The sequence below is a fragment of the Macrosteles quadrilineatus genome, unplaced genomic scaffold (assembly GCF_028750875.1).
Source record: "Macrosteles quadrilineatus isolate MER2022 unplaced genomic scaffold, UCM_ALF_1.0 Scaffold_2__2_contigs__length_208266976, whole genome shotgun sequence".
Taxonomy (NCBI): domain Eukaryota; kingdom Metazoa; phylum Arthropoda; class Insecta; order Hemiptera; family Cicadellidae; genus Macrosteles; species Macrosteles quadrilineatus.
In genome coordinates this window covers 188,691,349-188,712,714 of record NW_026542595.1, presented here as the reverse complement: position 1 = coordinate 188,712,714, position 21,366 = coordinate 188,691,349, and the positions used below count along the sequence as shown (strand labels likewise).

Here is a 21,366-nt window from a genome sequence, read left to right as displayed (position 1 = left end):
TCATACATGCATAACGGCCTGTAATTAAAATTGTACAATGTTATCACATGTTTTATAGTACAATTGACAATGTAATTGATTAAACGATTAAACCAACCATTTAACTAAATATAACAATTTGTAAACTATTAACCAAGAGTAAATCGTAAGCTGTAAAAAATGACCCTAAAATGGTGGAATAGGTTTAGTTGAACATCAACAAACCAAAACTAACACACTTTACAAAAAAAGCTAGAATAACAATCGCTACCCAATTTGCAATAAATTACAAATGAGAAAGGGAATATAATGAGAAGCTAATTTATAATATCTAAAGTGATAATCACTAGCATTGTTCAATAAGATCACAAGGTGGATCGAAAAGCAACAAAACATTTTACTTATTTGAAATTGCTACGGTAATTAATTCTCTCGCAGTCACAACTCCTCAGCAATTCCACAGACAAATCACCTGTTTCCATCTTATTAGCCGTAACCAGGAGGTATGCGGCGATGGTCAGCGAGGCGAGGTAGATGGACATCACTTTCGCTGCATCGCTCATCGCTCAACGTTCAACGTTCAACGCTCATTGTCCGGAAACATGGAAAGCGCCAGTGGCCAATGGTCAAGACTGGAATGATTCTATTCCGCCTCTAGTTTATAACAGGTTCCCACAAAAATATGTAGAACCTCGATAACAAGACTCGACTGGATTTTAAATAAGACTTGTTATTAAAGTTGACTTCTTATTGAGGTTGGCAATGACATGTGAATAACGGTAAAATAATATCTGTGGGATTTGAAAATAAAACTTGTTACCAATAGTGACTTCTTATCGAGGCTCTATTACTCTATGGCATTCGGTGGAAGTTTTCTAGGGAGACGACAGTCCTACTCACTCGTTCGAGAGGCCTATCATTTTTTATATTGAATACATTTCTAAAGGTATGTTAACATAAAAGGTCAGCAATCTAACACACAGGCCTACATCTTGATTATGGGAAATGTAACTTATAATGAAAAGTCGCCGAAAATGAATGGGCCGCAGCAAACTTAAATAAAACCTGATGACGCGTTGATATAATCTCATCTCGTACAAACATTTTAAACAATAATCATGAGTTTAATCACCACCATCTTAGTGGCTTAATGGATTTTTTAGCAGTAGTGAATTCCACTTTACGTTTACAATTTACATTGCTATGAATCGCCGCAGTCAATGATGGCCACTCGATAATTATTATTCTATCAACCATCATATTTCTCTTACAAATTTCTTTTCCTACATATACTTATGTTTATTTATATTTTTTGACGTTAACATTGCTGATTTGATTGATTAAAAATGCAAGCCACTGAAAATGCCATAGTAGTGTAATGCGAAGAAAAAATTTCATAGATGAAAATGTGCTTAAAAAAGCTAAATTCAAGTCAATAAGCCATTGAACATTATGGACCACGAATATAAACCAAAGACAACGTTTATTCAACTTTGAAAATAATGCATTATAATTACGTGTACAATAAACTAAATGAGGCATAAGATTCTAAACACAATGGCAAATTCAAATTGTATTACAAGGGACTGCAGTTCAAGTTTACCACATCAGTAAAAAACAATACCAAAATGCAACAATAACAATAAACAATACCACTCACGACCCCTTTTCAATCACTTTAACCTCCAACTTTAAATTTAAACTCCAACACCGTAACCCTCTCCACGGAACTATTCCACTACTTCCCAATATAACACCCGCTTATCATTTCCTACTGTTCTGAATAAGGGAGAGACAGTCGAAACGAAAGTAAAACGTCCAATTATAATTGCGCAAGGCACCTCCGATGGTCCATGGGTATCGGTTTCTCTAGCTGGGGGGAGTACGGGAGAGAGTGGACGTACCATCGTCAGTCAGTGTCGGGACGTCTAGAAGTGCGAGTGTAAATTAGTCTCCTGGAAGACTGCAGCCAAGGAGTCGAGGTAAGAACTGTTACTGTCGTTTAGTTAAGTTTTTTTTGTAGGTAGAATTAATTAATTTGAATTGCCATAGCCTAAAACATTTTTAATAGCTATTTAATAACATGGATGGATAGGAAAAAGGCCTTTTTCCTTCACATAAGTCAAAGTCATATCCAACACCAAATTTAAAAAGATAAACTGTCCTCGTTAACTTATTATATTATTCAGGTTTCAAATGTGACAGGTATTAGAAAAATCAATACGTTTTTGGGGTAATACCTAGCCTATATGTTTGAATGTTTACTTTAGTCATCATAGTGTGCATTTTACTACTGTACTGTGCACCCCCGACAAAGCTGTACACTTTATACTATGATATAGGGCCAATAACAAAAGCCGAATAATAATTTAAGTAGACAATAAAATGTTCAAACCGAAATTTTATTTGAGCTTACCTTAAATTTTAGTACTATATTGAACGGTCAATATTTTAATTAAAGAAAATGGCAGTTTGATTTTTTTTTTATTGTGTGTGATTAAAATATTGTAGTATGTAACGAAATGTTGGCTCAGGTTCATAGGGATTAATAATACTAAATTTTTTACACTCTCAAAATATTTGTGAAATAATTACATGAAAATTTTAGGCTACCCATGACGTTACACGTCATGGACAATCCTTCGGCATTTAACATAATTATTTTTTTGTTACTGTTTAGAAATAAAATGATTCTGGGGATCACTTACTCACGTTGGAATAAATATTCATAATGCATTCATACGCTCAAGTTAAAAACTCATCTCTTCTTGTGATAAAAAATATTTTGTAAAATATTAGATATATCAATATTTATTTATTTTTTGTCTATCTTACTCTAAATATTAAGTATATCGCCTAGTTTCTCAGTACAGTATTTGGATAATTTGTGAGATCGTTTGTATCATAATATATCCATGTAATAAATATTTTTTTGGGGGTTTCTTTACTCAACACACATACATAATGAGGTGTGTGCTGTAGTAAATAAAAGTTTCTAATACTTTTTGCACTTCTACGTGCAATTTTAAATTTATCCATGGTTTATTATTATCAATTAAAGTGCCGTTAAGTGTTATCGCTGAAACATTTGGTAGCGTTCCTACCAAAGTATAACTCCCAAGTTTCGTTAAGTTGTGTACTTACTTACTTTTTACTTAAGAAAGATTAATAAACTATAGGACAGCAGAAAACGTAATAGACCAAGTACAAAAATACTTCGTTCAGGAAACATTCTAGGCATCGCTGAAAAATCAACTTACATTTTCAGTAAAAGGTACAATATTTTACTCACAGAAAAAATAAAGTATAGGGAACTGTGTCTTTTCAATGTTAAATTTTCTCAAATTGTTGTCCATCCGAGCTCCGAGCTTAGAGACAGCGTCTATTTTCTTAAACACTACAGGGGGTCTCGCCTGCCAAATCTCATTCAAGCGTACAGGCTGTGTTAAGTAGTCAAGTCCAGTTAACACAAGGGATGATGTTGATCGTGTCCTTAAAAAACGAACGTGCTAAATGAACTTATTCCGTAGAATGCTGAACTATCATTGTCTGTGGTACTATATTAGCCATCCAACAAAACCAAAACGGCGGATTCAGCCTACATACTTATACGTTCCTGGTGACCAGTCTACAATTTTTTGGCTAAAAAACTCTTCATACAGTGTGAGTTTTAAGTCCTTTGCCCCCTACTTTTTTCAAACAGTATAAGTTAGCATGCTTTAACTCTGCGCACCTTAATATGACATAAATATCTTGTTTTCATGGGTTCATTGACTCTCCACCTCCCATGGGGAATGGTCCACGAGGAGTAAGCCGAGATTCCTAAATGTAAGCATACCGGTAGGTTCACATGTACATCAAATTTTATTTACCTTGATTTACAGTATTTGATTTATCCTTTCATTTAATGAAAGGTCTCTAGAATACAATGCCGCAAACCGGACCTCAAATGCCCGATCGGGTTAAAAATGGCAGCTGTTTAAATTTAAACACTGTAAACATTTTCTTCTTAAACTAAAAAATCCATTTGTTCCTTTCCAAAGGCTGTTCTCTCCCTAATATTTGACACACTCCCGTCTTCCCCACGTGGAGTGACAAGGTCGCACAGAGCATGCGTAGTTCCTGGTCAGTAGTGGGGGGGGGGGGGAGGGGCCAGGGACGCGGAGCATCCTCCATGACAACTGTCGGCACATTTACATTGATAAACAGGGCACCGTCCGCGCCAGCCTCTAGTAACTGCGAGACAATTGCTAAAGAATCCCTAAAATCTAAAATGTCTCGAGATGAAGCTATTTTAGTCTATGCTTTTGATAATTTGTTTATAGTTGGAAACACGTATATGCCATGAAATACTTAGCAAAAGTATGGAAACAAATTTACTTTTATGAATTCGACACATGTCAATGGCATTTCTTCACTCATTACTCGACTGACGTACTTTTTTGTGAGTTTACTGAATAGGATGGATGGCAAGGGTAGAAAGGAGTGTATTGCCTGTTACTGTCTAGATCAGACATTTCTCTAGCTGGAGCCATTATCCAGCTGGGTCAAGTTTTGGACCAAAAAAAGCTACTTTTTCTCAGTATATAAACTGAAATCAAAATCGTAAGGAATCAATTCATGCGTGTACACATCTATTTATTTGTGTGAATCTTACAGACAATGCAAATTTGTTAGTTACATCTTGCATATATATACCCCAAGTTAAGCATTTAAGAAGCGTTTTAAAGGAAGAGGATGTCAATTGCAATACCTACAAAACCATTAAAATTGAAGTTTAACACATTGAATAATAATCCAATAAAAAACTATGAGGCCACTTTCGGAGCATTGACCAAGCATGAAACCGCAATAGAAGTAACGAACCAACCAACCAACACTTAACGAACACTACTAGGCTAGATAAACTATCCGTAAAATAACTCTATTCTACCATAAATTGTATCGTGCGTAATATTTTCAACATCCTTCAGGCGTTGAAATGTGCATATTATACAGTTCACCAATTTTTAACTCAGACCTCTAAATTAAACATATGATCTCGATTTCACACTAAATTTCTCACTATCACTATATCACAAGTGACAAAAAAGTGGAAGAGTGCAAGTGAGCGGAAAGTGAAGCTCAATTCAATTAAAGACAAACATGCAAACTCAAAAGAAAGTGACCGAAACAGAATTACGTAAACCACAACCGGAAACCGTGACTGAAACCACTGACAGTCAAATATTTGCCTCCAGATCGACCGTGCCGCTCTGTGAAACAAGCGATAGCGATGTTGACGTGAGATATCGATGTTTCAACTGAGACTGAGATTTACAACATTGTCATCGTTCAAACAATATCAGCCTCACCAACTACGGAAGTTACTGTTTGCGATCAAAATCGTCCAATCCATCACGGGTTTGCTTGCTGAAACCTCCCCTGTGGCGAAACATGGTTTATCAATCATTGTTTACTAGAGAGTTTACATAGATTACGAGAATGTTGTAAAACCAATAAAATTGTATATTTTGGACCATGCATCAAAGTTCATAATATTGCACCAAGTCATACCATAACATTTGTAAAATATCGTAACTGTCGAATTGTAGGTTTTATCAAGAGAATTCAGTTACGATCAGAAGATTTGAAATGTCGCGGTTATGCGGTTTCACACTTAGCAGTTACCTCAGTCTTTGTAAACAAACGCAATTTAAGAAAATTGTTGTGATTACAATCTTGGAAAAGTTTGCTTCGACACCAAAGTGGTTTTGGTTTACAACGTAATGGCTTTGATGGCAAGAGAACCGACAACATCGACGACGACGACGACCATGATTTACGTAGATGAAGCACAAATGAATTCACTTATTAACTACTATTAACTTCCCATACTATTGACATATTTGAAGCAGATTTTGGCCAGGTAATTTGGTCCATACTGATTGACGTGCACTTGTATTCGGTTACTTAATGCCACTTTTTAAAGTGATTCTAGAAGGGAAGCAATCGTTTGTTTAAGAAGTGGTTGAAGTACAAGATATGAACATGTAACGTAAACATAATTTTCTATTGACTCGTGTACAAGACAGAATATGTCGCAACATTGTTGTTTAAAGCTGTTCAATAAAGATGGGACATATTTAAGGGGGTGAAATAAATACCGGAACCTTTCTTCACTTGAATTTCCAGCTGTTGTACTTACTTCGTTCGATAAACAACGGATAAAAAAGCAAACCCTGATAAGAGCTGACTGCCACCAACTGTTTTGATTCTACCAATGAAAGAACATAGTCTTAAGTTCCAGTCCCATAGTTCTACGAATGGTCTAAGATATGAGTTCAATTAAATTACCAGAAGTTTAAGACTCTAACCTCGTAATTACCACGCAGCACCCCTTCCTTTACCCAACTCTTAAATCACCCAATAAGCGTCGTTTGCGAGGCTACAAACCGTGAACCCGCTAATAGAATAACGACCCTACGATAAGACCTGTTAATACAGCGGTAAACCAAGATAATATCGCTTTCCTCCCATTACCCGAGGAGAAGGCAATTAATTAAGTTGCATCACAGCTGACACCGGCAACTACCGACCCGTGTCACTTCTACTGCTGTTTCCAAACTGCTAGACAAGCGAGATGTATGGCCCTCTGTTAGTATCTGCATCCCGGTCGTTGAATGAAACCGACAGGTGCAAAGGTAGATTTTAACTTAATCGTAATTTTCAACTGCTATAATTTTAAAATTCCACAGTTATATCTTGTAAAGAGTATTGCGCGTTATGTCTTCGGACTTTGGAGGGTTTAAGATGATAGACTCGACAATGAATAGTTATTACTGTAAATATTATAAAGTGCTAGATTTTCGGGCGAGGATCGTGGGCCCCTTCGTGGGCAAGTAATTAAATGTATACATTGTCATGTATACATTGAAATACTGACTTTACAATGTATTTAGGTAAAGTGGTAGACGATTTTAGGATTTCAAGGGAAACTGAGGTCACCCCTTGTCTACGTTCCTGTAAACTCCTTAACCGAAATCTTTCAATTGGCATCAAAACAGTTGACACCAATGATAATTTTATTGTTTCAATCCAAAGGTTGGGGCTGAATTTCAAGGGAGAAATTGACGAATGCCTTTGAGAGGAGGAGTAATACAAGATTCCAATACAGGCAATGTTCTCCTGGTCTGAAAGCCTTGCTCTTTTTTGTTTTCCAGATAAGTTACGAAACAGCTTAAAGCGAGTTTTCAAACCACCGGGCTACGCTCAAGACTTTGGTGTTTTGCGGGATTTAAACCCGGGCGTTTAAAATATATAGGTTTTAGATAAGATTAGATCCATTTTTACAATGCCGACACACCAGGGTTGTTTTGGCGAAGATGAGTTTACGACGAGTGTTGAATGAATGATATGACAGCGTTTTTACTCTGGTTATTACTGACTAAGATTAGCTGTTTACGTATGCCAGGACATTTCATTAAGTCCCACGATCAAGTTGGGCCCAGTTTCGAACCATTAAACATATTTTTACTTCACTCAGGATTGAACCAGCAACCTTCTGATTGCCAGGCGAGCACTATAACCACTCAGCTACCCAGCTATGGTTTCACCTTAACCCATTACATGAACAGTACAACACCTCTTCACCTCTTTCTCGAGTCAACAATCAACTTTTTGCCAAACACCCAGGATGGAGTGGGGCGGATCCCCGGCTGGGTGTTTTCCGGCGATTAGCTGAAGAAGAGTAATCCGCTGACCTATAGAGCGGCGATGAGCTTTCTACTGCAGACGGTGACTTGACAGCTTTCCCTCCAGATTGCATGATAATTGTCGCTCATCGCACAGATGTCGTAGATAACATGGCTCATCCATCAACAAAGCAGGATAGACACGGCAGATAGGCCTACGGTATCTGCTTGCTAGCTGTTCCGTGGAACAGTCGACATACTGTACTATGTAACAGGCAAGGAGTATACCGTTTCCAAAGAGCTCCTACTGAATGTTACTAGTTGTTTACTCATACTACGCCACAAGTCATACGAGAAAGTAGCCAAATGAACTCTTGTCATAAACACATACCATCATTCAAATAAGGTTGAGCCATCCAAACAAAATGAGTGATAACAAATAATTATTGTAATTTTAGCTATGCATTTAGATTTCGCCGTGTACGATCCTTGTTTGTTTATGTCGTTTGTGTTGTTGTTTAGTATTGGTAGTCAGAATCAAGTAAAGAGGTAACTTGGCATCAATTGTTTCATGAAACCCACCTAGATTTAATACCAATTGCCTTAACCACCACCTTTAATTGAGACACAAGCATGAGTGATGAGTGCAATACATAATTATTTCTTGCTAGGGCATATAAGGTATAAGGGCCATTCACAATTTGTCATCACGCTTAACAGCCACTATTGAAATTAAATTTTCATCGCGTAGGCGTAGGCCTAATCTTCATGCGTGGGTTTTTGGCATACACATTGGCGACAATCTCGTCAGATGAAATTCACCAATCAGCATTCCTCAGGTTCAGCATGATCGCTGAGGACGACACTTCACAACAAAGACATGGCAGTGGACATCAACCAACGACGCTGAATTATCCATGGATTTTATTTTAACACATCTTTACGTATAGTAATAATTTTGTAGAATTGATCGCGTTTTTCACAGTTTAAGCCACAACTAGATCTGTTGTTGCATCTGAAAAAGAACGTTAACGCTTCCAATTTCCACGCGTAATTTCACTACAATCAATTAAAACTATCACCATATCCGATCCGGCGCGGCGGTGCGGAGCGTGTTCAATTTGGAGGTAAACAACACCGCCGAATCAACAAACGTGAGGGAAAGTGGCGGCAAGGTCGGGAGAAATGCGATAATGGCGGCTCCGGTGACATTGGCGGGAACTATCGCGGGATATCCGCGACTCCTATCTACTTCAACAGCTCATTACGGCTTTCTTCGTCAAGTGCTAAAACAAGGTTAATTGAAGTTGCGTTCCAGGCGTGCCGAGGAATCGAGGTTGATTTGGCTTTGAGATCATAGAGTTTCTAAACTAGACACATATTACATTACGCGGTAGCTTACCATATACCACTGAAGGGGTTATGTAAGTCAAATTAGTAGAGAAAATATCAAATACGACATACTAGTTCCTTGTCAGGGATGGGTAGGGGTAGGCCCGGGTGTGCCTACGACAGGACCAACGTTTCTGATTTCTATGAAGGCCAGATTAGTTGCGCTAATACACGCACCTTGGTCTATTGGACAAAAGTTCAGATATATAGAAAGAGTGTCGTCCAAAAGGGTTCCATAAGGAAAATGGCCGGTTGGCTAAGTTCAAAAAGTTGATATCCCATCACAAAAACGACAGTGGCCTGATAAATTATACTTGTAACTGGGCAGCTGAGTGGATCAATCCTGAGAAAAGTAATTAGTTTTTTTTAGTGTTCGAAACGGGACATCCTTAGTTGCCTATCCACTCAATGAAGTAATACCATTGACTATTGCAGGGATTACAAACTCAGACGTCCAAGCGAGTTGGGTTATGTCCTTCAATTTTAGCCTAAACTGCTAAATTAGGCACTGAGGTTTTCAAAGCAAACCAGTGCAGTGTTGTCCAGTGCGTATTCAAAGACTAGCGATGGTGACCAACGTTAACAGTGCGTCTCTTTCAGTCACTTATCCGTCAGTACTGATATCAAAAGCTCATATTTCTCCAACAAAATGACTTAACTTTATCTTTACATATCGTTAAAAGCGATCCAATGGGCAGAATATCCTGTTTAAATTCACATCCAAATGTTAAAATTTGATTTCACTATTACAAGCGGACGAGAGTAAGTGGAGACGAGTTGAAAGTCAAGGGTCATTGGCGGAATAGGCAAGAGCAGTACCTCCATATCGAGAGGTGTATTGCCTTTCACACGAGGCGGTATGCAGGTTGCAGATAGTTGCAGCTCGCCAGTACTTTCACCGTAGATAAATGTATTCTCCGATACAGACCTCAGTTCCCGCGATATTACGCGATCGCGGTAACACGAATATATGCGATATCATCTCGTAATCATCCAAGTCATGCGGGTCACCTTTCCGGGCCAACCGAGAAAATATGCAATTGGTCCACGGGTTGTCGATAGAGAGGGCCCAGGGGCCAATTTAAATCATCAAAACGATCCAAACATGAATTTGTATGTAGATTGTACTTTCTTCACTAACTGGAGTTTAACCGGATTGCTTCACAAATTATCTACAAGAGGTTAAGTTTTAGCAGTGACTATTGGATACTGAAGTATACTTCCCATCTATATAGACCAGCTGTAGCTATTTTTTATTTAAAAAGAACGTAGTTGTGTGAGCCAGTCATAGAATGTGCTAGTACCTTATCTTTTGTTGGTGACCAGGTTGATGGGCCACAGTTGCTATAAGCCTTCTTTCACACCAGCGCGGTGCGGGACCGTCCCGCACCGGACGAAGCTGTTTAGACTATTGAATCATATGGGAGCTTTCACACCAGTGCGGGTTGACCCGGACAGACCTAAACCACTGTCCGGGTTGAAAAATCACCCGCACGCACCTAAACTTCCAATGCGGGACGAAACCACATGAATAGTTTTTAGATCATTGGCTCTTATGTACGCTTTCACACTTGCGCGGGACGGGCTGGTTTCGCCCGCACATAAATTAGTATTTTTGACAGTCTGGGTCTATCAGTGGTTGAGTGTGGTTGATTTTGTAGAAAGCTTGTTAACTTATAGGGAAGTTTTTTGTTTTTGGTATGGGGGTAGAAATTTATATAAAGCCGATTAGTTTGGTCGAGCATTATATTTCGGTTTAGTTTGAAGGCCAGTGTGTAGGACGAGACCCGCACTGCAGCAAACCATCTTTCATTTGCATGTTAACATTTTTACGAACGATTGTAATAAATCTGCATGATTTATTTAATATTAAAACATTTGGTTTAATGAGCATTTACATGTTGATCTAAATATATGGAAGGAAATGAAGTTTTGTTTAAGCTTAAACCACCTACAAATATGTGTATAAATATCTTACGTATCAAAATATGTATCAAACTACAGAATTACTTTATCTCCTATAGTGCACTGGAATAAAATAATTTATTTTATAAAATGATAATCCTATAGTGCACTGGGAAAGCATGACATTGTTAGTTAAGTTGTAGCAACTCAAACATGGCGAGAGGTGTATTTAGATTTGAAATCAGTTATGCCGTGGAAATTCCACAGAAGTTTAAGATCTTACAGAAATTACCCTACAGCTGTCACCATAACTTTTAAAAATACAAGGAATTGACATTTTTACACACTCGGCATCGATCCAATTAAGTTATTTAGCAAGGGGGCACTGTATATTATTTTCGGATACAACAAGTAGCATAACCACCTTTCTTTAATTTATTTGAATGAATTGCATCCAAAAATCACAAAGTTTCAGCCTGGAAACGCCCGGATCCGGGCAGCTAGTGTGAAAGGGCCTTGCGGGTCGCCCCGCATCGACGGTGCGGAACGGTGCCGCACCGCGTTAGTGTGAAAGAAGGCACTCATCATAATTCATTCCCTAAATTTGACTTGTTTGTGTATTTGACAGAATTCAGTCATTTAGATCAGCTCAATCTGTAGGTGGCTCACATTAACTATGACGATTTTGATAAAGATCTGGCAACAAGTTTAACATGGGGATGAATGTCTAAAGGTTTTAAGTCACCACTTTCTGTACAAGTAAACCACGAGTCGTCAATATGGCAACGAGTTTAGATTTTCATTCTATAAATTCATAATTAATTTATAACTTGTACATAAAACTATAGTTTTTAGTTCATGATTACGATACCTATGTATTTCGAAATGATACAAACTATATTTCTTTATTAGGTTGTACCAAATCTCACCACATTTTCCCATTCTACGTGAGTTTTGTTTCATGTTTATAAACATTAACCCGTTCTCTATTGCGTACGAATATGCAGATTGCAAATACTATAAAAATATTATGAATAATACATAATCTTAATGAAAGTGATTCAATAGACAGCCATGTTCACTTATCACAATACAAATACAACATAAGCATGAAAACAGGAAAAATAGCAATATAATGATCCTATACACAAGATTAAAATGATTCGGCACAATATGTTCTAATGAGAAAGGGATTTTACAGTCCGAAAAAATAACCTCCACAAATATAACTAACTTAACAATCACTTCGGGAGTGGATATAACAAATAAACGTGGGAACCAATTTACTCATTAGGCAGTTAATAAATTAAATGGTCAATTAATACGACTCCCAGACTCCTGTCCTCACAGCGTGTTGTTGCATTATATCATGGGAAATAATTTGGGCGATTAAAGTTTTGGTGGTTCATTTGAATTGCATCACGCGTAAGTGCCGGTATCTTTGCCCATTCTTCGAATGGAATAAGATACCACAAAATAGAATAGGGTAGTTCTTTGGAGCTACTGCAGAACAGTTATAGTATGAACATTGATTAGGTACTTTCTATAATCAATGGTATCTTCGGAGTGTAGTCTCGGACGAGTAGTTATATAACAATCGAATTCAATATTCTTAAACGACTTTATAAAAGTGTGAAGCATTTGAGGAACGTTAACGAATAATATTTAAACATTGCATATTTTATCAAGGAAACAAATTATTATTCCTTCACAAAGCCCACACTTCAGAATTTTTAAAACATGGAAGGCAGAGCCCCTAAGTCATTGTTGAAACGGAAACGTGTAAATGATGGGTACGTAGCTTAGTTTAAGCTAATTTGGTTCAAAATAATTTACGTGATGAAACATTTGATTTTTTATGATAATTCCGTTTAGATGTACAGTAATCAGTTGTTCACAGTCATACTTTTTACTATGATGATTGAAACCATAAACCCTATGTGGCTAATACTTGAACAAGCGCACGCCACAGAGCACTAAATAAGAATTCTTATTTAGTGCTCTGTGGCGCACGCACTATACTATTGCAGATACTGTGTTGTTATTCATATGTGTTTGAAAACATATGGCGTTAGAATATTATTTGTTTAGTTTTTGTTGGTAAACATTCTGAATCATGACTTATTGTAAAAGCTACCTAATAAAGTATTTTGTCTTATTGAAACTATATTTTAATTTAACTTACGATAACACTACATGACGGCAGCGGTTTTTTTTAATTGTTTTAGCAATACAGTACATAAAGATGAAAGGTTTTAGTTTTCCTTCCCCAGAACATTTTGATTTTAAAGGAGAAAACTGGTCTAAATGGAAAACCCGTTTCTTGCGCTTTCATGCGGTATCTGGGCTCACCAATGAGGACGAACTGTATCAGGTACCTTACTATAAATGATGGGTAAAAAGACCAAAAGCATATTTGAATCATTTAATTTAACATCCGAGGAAAGTAAAAGTTTCAAAACTGTTTTAGAAAAATTTGATACATATTTCGCTCCTTCTAAAAATGTAATCTATGAGAGGTACATGTTTCATACTAGGGTTCAACATGAGGAAGAGCGTGTTGAGAGTTTGATTCATGATCTTCATGAGATGGCTTCTAGATGCGATTTTCCTGCTTCTTATAAAGATGAAGCTATTCGAGATCAACTTGTTGTAGCGATTAGAGACAAAACTTTTTCTAAAAAACTACAAATGAATATTATTTGTTTAGTTTTTGCTGGTAAACATTCTGAATCATGACTTATTGTAAAAGCTAGGCTACCTAATAAAGTATTTGTCTTATTGAAACTATATTTTAATTTAACTTACGATAACACTACAGATATCGGTATTCTATTTGTATAACGCAGAAGGAAAAGTTTTTCGAGACTAATGTCATCCTTCCTTGGCAAGCATTTGAGCTCTGTGGCAACCCATGTATGAAATATTCTACATCCTAGCATTATCCTAGGAAAGGCCGTTATACAGGAATCTTTCAATATGGGATGACTAGATGACTTTGTAACAGCTTTTCCCACAACAAACCGTTAAGCCTTGCAGATCTCCTCACTTGCATTACATAAGAACCCATTGTGACATTTCATTGGGTGGATCACTGTTCAATGTTCTGTTCTAGTGTTTTGATCCTCTTTAGAATCCAAAAGTAAACGTCAATAGAGTCGAAAGTCCACAATTTCCCTTTGTGTGCTCTCTTGTTCGTTGTTTTGTGATACGGATTGTGGAATGAACATTAGAGTACAAAAAAGAAGCGGTCGTAGGAGCATGGACTTTTAACTTAGTTTATGCTACAATTTTTTTGGAGTATTACACCTTCTGAGCTGATCTCGAGGTCTTGTCTTGTCTAAGACGATCTGGTAGATTCTTCAAGTTGGTTTTTTCGCAAAACTCAAGCAAGGAACAGAAGAAACTGACGTTGACATTTTTCCTCAATGACGGGGGTATTGCCAATTCCTTTCTTTCATACCACAATGAATCAAAATATGATTTGTTCCTGGTTCTGTAATGTAATAAAGACTTCAAAACTTCTCTGGAGTCTTTAGAATCTGACTAAAGAATCTGACTAGCTTGTTCAAACTTAATATACAAATTTATGAAAAATCTAAGTAGGTTAGTATGTGAAAGGCAGGGACGGTTAAGCTAGTGGTAGGTTTTCTCAAACATCTTCAGATAAGAATTATGCCTCTGATTATGTAGACATTGATCTTATTGGAAGTCTTAGAATACCAGTGTGAAGTCGAAAGTAAACATCTTCCCATCTATGGATAATCGAAAGGAAAACGATCGAAGAAACCATCAGACTCGCTGATGCTGACAGAAATGGCACACGCACACACACACACAAGACCAGATTCACACACACACACACGCACACACGCGTCCCACGACTGGCTCCACCCACAGGGAAAGTTTTATTGGTGAAAACAACCGGAATGAACCAATTTATAGTTCCTCCCATAAAATTTATCTCGCCTTGTTTCTAGTATGCGACTAATCTTGCATCCAAAGTGGTCCATCGGAAGACTTTCATTCGCGACTGTTTGGTTCATCTTTGTTTCGTCGTGTTTCACGTTTGATAAAAGGTCAGGTATTTTAGAAAATAATTTATAGTAAATCACCGGCCCAAAATAATAAGACATGACCTTGAAGAGAAATTGTTTGCACAGTTGCAATTCCATTTCCAGTTAAAACTTCAAAAATGTATGCCTAATCAATTAAAACAGGAAAAACTCTAATTGGAATCTTGGCCAAAATTTTGAAAAATCACAGTGGCATTATAAAGTCACTATTAACGTGACCATTTAGGTTGGACGAGTCGTGCGCAATTAATGGTAGGATTTTCCGCAGATACACTGCAAAGTGCATAATTAATTGCAATTATAACGATACTGCACTTACAACAAAATGCATGTTTTTAAATTAACTTATCTATAGCTATAATTCAATTCAATCTACTATTAGTCTTCAATAAGAATAGTTATTTTTCCTATTGTGTCTATTTTTACAACAGTGGCATTTATTAAAGTTTTTTGTATGGGAACGGTCCAGACCTTAGTCTTGCTACTACATACGTCGACCTATTGTTAGAAAGCATCATTAACTGATAACCAAATGACAAATAATAGCATCTGGGTGGAATCGAACCAGCGACCTTCAGACTCGGCTACAAAGACATGACTTGTAAAGGTATCTAGTATATTGGTCCAAGCTAAATAACAACTTCATCTGTAAGTTTTAACAGGATCACCTCTGACAAAATATTCTAAACATCGGTTTAGTATTTGCCTTATAACTTGTCAAATCATCTAATCACGGTCTCGTGATTTTCATGATCCACAGAAAGATTCGTCAAAATCTCGACACACAGTGCCAAAGGTCCTCACAAACATTTCACTAGAAAAAGTTAATATCAACGCCTATTTTAAGCTGGATATGAATTTCGATGAGTGCAGATTGGAGTGAGACGTTCTGTATATGAAAAGAAATATGCTATTGACACTATCCTGAGACTATCTGTACAGCTTTGTCACTGACTAAATAAAATGTGTTTTTAGCCAAAACCATTTATTAAATCCCATTGATTAAGGACAGATGGCTCCGTTGTAAACACTCGACTATTCCCACATCTCAGGATCGAATTGGCGACATGCCTCTTGATTGTTATGACATAATGCCTCATTTTGCAGCTCTTTAGACAAGGAATTGGAGGTATTTCATATGGTCAAATTCTGGGATGTGCGTAACTTGCTGCACGTTGTCCTACGAGTCTCGACTCTGGGACAACCTCGCTCGGTTTCACTTTCATATCTCATTAGTCCCACACCGGAGTGACCGGCTGGCCTGCTGTTGCTGTTGCTTTCCCTCACTTTCACAGATCACAGGTTCCGTTGTTGTCGATGGAACACATTCGGACGAACTGCGATCAAAAGAAACAAGGACAACTCATTGCTGGGATACAGCCAAACACTGGGGAATTTTCAAAGAGAGTCGGCGTGTAATGCGGGTAGCAGCAGAAAACGTCTGTTGGAGAAGCGATAACAAGGTGGTACTTTCCTAGTCAGTCTTTAGAGAAACAGAAAAATTAATATTTGCGGATTTGGGAGGAACGGAGCACCTGAAAAGAGCCCGAAATTTTAATCCTCGAAAAGGTTTACTAATCCTATGCCTGAAAAGAGCCCGGGTCTCCACAGGTACATGATTAAGAGGTCACAGACTCATGGGACTCAGGTAATGTCTTCATGGGCGCTTCATGAAGCAGGCATGTCGGGTTGGCATGTATGTACTGTGGAGATTAAATATGTCTTTACCACCAGAGTAAACAGCCAAATTTCTTTAAAGTTTACCATAAGCTCGGTGTCCAAAACCTAGTATATTGTAGGAAGATTTAATTACAGTATATAGGTACATTTTCAGGGTAAAACTTGGTTGAAATCTCAACAATGGGCGACCTGCGGCGTAGTTTTAAAGCAAATGGTATCTGATTGCGATACTGATTATATGGTCAATTATTAGCAGACTTTGACCATTGGGATTCTAATTAACCATACTGAATATATAAACATCTGATCTTAGTCAGTAAAAAGCTCCATACACCATTCTACACAATATTATGGACCAAAATTAGAATAAAAGGTAAAAATCCGTTTCGTACCCACAACACAATTTTTTCCAATTACACTTCTATAACTTATTAAATCCTTTATAGTTAATAAATAATGAAAAATAAACGGTATCAGCATTCTGACACATACTTTCTCCCATAAGTTTGTCAACAACCTTTATCATGTGTAAGCGGTGAGACTGGTGAGAGTAAATATACGGAAATGGGATTTGTAAGATTTTCTTCAGAATTTAAAGGACTATAACATGCTAAATTTTTATCAAAATCGTTCGAGCCAATATTGGGAAAATATGATTTTCCGTTATTTTATGGGGTTTTTATGGGGAAATAACATAATTTACAATAACTTTTGAACCGTAATTTTTACAGAGATGGGATTTGTACCATTTTGTTCAGAATATAAAGGACTATAACATACTAAATTTTTATCGAAATCGTTCAGGCCATTTTTGGGAAAATCATTATTTTCCGTCATTTTATGGGGTTTTATGGGAAAATACCCATTAAAAATAAAAATTTCTAAGAAATAAGAAAAACTATCAAAATTGTAAGAATCATAACATACTATGTTAAATATAAACGGATTTTTTTGTCTAAAATCATATTTTTCGTTATTTTATGGGATTTTTATGGGAAAATAACATAATTTACCATAACTTTTGATCCGTAATTTTTACAGAAATGGGATTTGTACCATTTTGTTCAGAATTTAAAGGGCTACAACATACTAAATTTTTATCAAAATCGTTCGGGCCATTTTTAGAAAATCCGATTTTTCCGGTTTTTTATGGGTTTTTATGGGAAAATCCCCATTAAAAATCAAAATTTCAAAAAAATGAAAAAAAACGCCTGGAGATACTATGGATTAGAACCTACATACCAAATTTCATCGAAATCGGACCACAGGTGTAGTCTCTAGCTCTGTACACATCCAGACACACAGACACACAGACACACAGACACACAGACACACAGACACACAGACACACACACACACACACAGACATCACTTCGAAAACCACTTTTTTGGGTCCAGGGGGACCCAAAACGAATATATCCACTCAAAACTCAAACTCGAAAATTTTGACGAAAACAATACTTTCTCCATATACTATGGTATAGGGGGAGAAAGTAATAAAATATTTAGAAAAAGTTTTTTATCACACATTCACACGCTATATAAATTTGGAGAAAATCCACAAAATAGTAGAATAACTATTGCAAATTTTAAGCCGTTCGAGAAGTTTAATTGGTTAGGTTAGGTAGATGACACTGTTATAACCTAAACTAACCCAACCAAACTTCTATACTATAACAGCTTAACATTCGTTTTTTGACTAACTGAACTCAAATTAATCGGTATCTCATAGTTGGTCATTGTTGCTGGCGACGCTACAGCGAACTGTTTTCTCTCCCAGACTGATAAGACCGACAACAATACCGTCGTAAATACCTAGAAATGATTCCATTTTTACTTTCTCCCCCTATACCATAGTATATGGAGAAAGTATTGTTTTCGTCAAAATTTTCGAGTTTGAGTTTTGAGTAAAGTGGTTTTCGAAGTGATGTCTGGGTGTGTGTGTGTGTGTCTGTGTGTCTGGATGTGTACAGAGCTAGAGACTACACCTGTGGTCCGATTTCGATGAAATTTGGTATGTAGGTTCTAATCCATGGTATCTCCAGGCATTTTTTTCATTTTTTTGAAATTTTGATTTTAATGGGGATTTTCCCATAAAAACCCATAAAAAACCGGAAAAATCGGATTTTCTCAAAAATGGCCCGAACGATTTTGATAAAAATTTAGTATGTTGTAGCCCTTTAAATTCTGAACAAAATGGTACAAATCCCATTTCTGTAAAAATTACGGATCAAAAGTTATGGTAAATTATGTTATTTTCCCATACAAATCCCATAAAATAACGAAAAATAGGATTTTAGAAAAAAAAATTCGTTTTTATTTAACATAGTATGTTATGATCCTTACAATTTTGATAGTTTTTCTCATTTCTTAGAAATGTTTATTTTTAATGGGTATTTTCCCATAAAACCCCATAAAATGACGGAAAAAAAAGATTTTCCCAAAAATGACCTGAACGATTTCGATACAAATTTAGTATGTTATAGTCCTTTATATTCTGAACAAAATGGTAAAAATCCCATCTCTGTAAAAGTTACGGTTCAAAAGTTATTGTAAATTATGTTATTTCCCCATAAAAACCCCATAAAATAACGGAAAATCATATTTTCCCAATATTGGCTCGAACGATTTTGATAAAAATTTAGTATGTTATAGTCCTTTAAATTCTGAAGAAAATCTTACAAATCCCATTTCCGTATATTTACTCTCACCGCTTACACATGATTAAGGTTGTTGACAAACTTATGGGAGAAAGTATGTGTCAGAATGCTGATACCGTTTATTATTGTCTGTGATTCTATTAAACAAAGTACTCTGTAATTGAAAAACTACGTTTTGTACACTTTCAAGTTTTGGAGTTGTGAGCACGTAAAGTATTTTGACCGAATAAAATAATAATTAGGGAAACTTATTTTTAAAAGACAAAAATGAATATACAACAACTATGAAAATAACCGTATTGAGTATTGTACTTAAAATCGCATTTGAAATAAAAACATATTAATGTCTGGTTGAAATGTAAATCGTATCAAGTAATTGAATAGGCTACATTCCGCTAGATTGTACATGATGAAATTATTTTATAGCACGGAAGAAATAAAGTCGAAAAAGTTAAATTTTGGCCTAATTTAAAATAAAATGAATATTAGTGATTAAAATTGTGTGGAATGGAACCTGCACCCAATTGGACAAAGTTTGAGTATAGCAAAATGTTGCTGCCGAAACCCGGGATCGAACCAGGGACCTTTAGATCTTCAGTCTAACGCTCTCCCAACTGAGCTATTTCGGCACATGTAATTCAATGCACCACAAATCGCTGATTACAAACAAGACTATTTACATGTAAAATTTAAATGGACACTGTGATGCAATAATATATTGAGCTTGATAAAATAAAATGTCCACATCCTTAAAACCTTAAATATGGTCCATCAATTTACATTGACGAAAAAACAGTAACGTTATCAACTTTGTTGTACATCATAGAAAACATGCATACAGAATGTGTACACTACTAGTTGCAACAGTATAGGACATAATTGTACATACATACAGTTTTAGCATTATTACCATAATTAATATGTAACGAAACAATCTAACAAAGCTCACAATTGCATCTATACAAAGTATAAATCTATATACTTAATACAATAAGGGGGTTCTATGTTACATCCCTTTTTTAGCTGTCATACTAAAAATATTTTCACTATTAGGGTGTAATTTTAAACCTTATGACCCAGCGCACCTGCGAATGGTAACGAACAAGGTTATGTCCTTTAAGGGCTTCACCCCGTTGCGTTTCAATTATTTCTAGAGTCAATTTTCAAGAATGTAGTGTTGGTTACAAACCTTCTTTTATAACGGATAAGAATTGCAACATTGCTTATCCGTCAGTTGAATGTTTAACCACAGTCTGATGAACAAGAGACAAACGAACCAGTTTACGGAAATGGATTTTCAATAGTCTACTAATATTTATAATTGCAACCTGATTGATGTAGGTAAACCACGCTTTAGTCTTGATGATGTAGATCTAAATATTTGAAATCTAAAAGGTATTTCCTTCGAACTAAGTTTTCAATCCTTTTAAAATGCCCAATTCTCGCACGGGTCCCCTCGTATTATTCTTAAGTATTATTCTTAAAACCACACTACTCACTATAATCTGATGGAAAAAGTGATGTAAAGACTTATTTAACAATCACCAATATACATTTTAATGGCGAAAAAATATAGGCGGCCAAACGTGTTCAAACCTATCGCTGAATTCAAAGTGTAGTTTTAGCTTAAATGGCTTTCAGTGCATACTCGATCCTTTTTTGACCTGCTAGGAAACACTGTATCAACTACGTTATCGGAAATCGGAAAAGGCAAGCACTGGTTTCAAATTCACTTTTCAAAAAAGGGAAACATAAATATCGAGCGAAAGTGAGGATCGAACCACTCTCTCTTCAATATATCGGATCCAGGCCAGGAGATTACACATGGACGCGGTCATAATTACTGGGTGGTCAATCCAGAGCGTAGCTTGCGAAACATCAGGATTGGGGCTTCACCGGATTTGTGAAAGATCCAAAATAGTCTTCGGCTTTTCGGCAGAGTAGAATTGGAAGAGTACAGTTTCTTGTGAAATGTGCAAGAGATTGTGCTTTTACCGGAGA

General features: G+C 36.5%; 1 protein-coding gene and 1 non-coding gene across 2 annotated transcripts in view; both read right to left on the bottom strand.

Annotated features, from left to right (window-relative positions):
• LOC128986542 (actin-histidine N-methyltransferase-like) overlaps positions 1 to 21,366 on the bottom strand; it is a 62,575-nt gene that overhangs the window by 10,166 nt on the left and 31,043 nt on the right. The window lies entirely within an intron of this gene.
• Positions 19,922 to 19,994, bottom strand: Trnaf-gaa (transfer RNA phenylalanine (anticodon GAA)). The gene has a single exon. It is a non-coding gene; the product is annotated as a tRNA-Phe (tRNA).